Source organism: Penaeus monodon, chromosome 27 (assembly GCF_015228065.2).
Source record: "Penaeus monodon isolate SGIC_2016 chromosome 27, NSTDA_Pmon_1, whole genome shotgun sequence".
Taxonomy (NCBI): domain Eukaryota; kingdom Metazoa; phylum Arthropoda; class Malacostraca; order Decapoda; family Penaeidae; genus Penaeus; species Penaeus monodon.
The window spans coordinates 13,759,431-13,759,818 of record NC_051412.1 but is presented as its reverse complement, the minus strand read 5'-3'; positions in this window follow the sequence as shown (position 1 = coordinate 13,759,818).

The window sequence follows — 388 nt, the reverse complement described above, 5'->3', positions numbered from 1 at the left end:
AAATATATATATTTCCACGGAGAACAACGTGTCGACGATCGAGAGGGCCCGCGCGCGAAAGCCGTGAGGAATTTGACCAGGGTAGAATTTAGATTTTTTTCTCGTCCTTTCTCTCTTTTTTCCCGCCTTTTTTTCTTTTCCTTTCTCGACGACTCTTTTGGCGTCATTGCCTCGGAAAGTGTTACCAGATGAGGGAGCTGCTGCGAGAGATTTCTTTTCTTGCAGCTTCGGTCAGTGCCTTATTTTAGCGTTCGATTCTTCGTCATTATTTATGGATCGTTAATTGGAAAGGAAAGCATCATGTGCTACATATTGAATAACTTGGAAATAATGAACTAACCAAACGAATGAATTAAATGTTATATATAAAAGAAACGCTCTCATACAC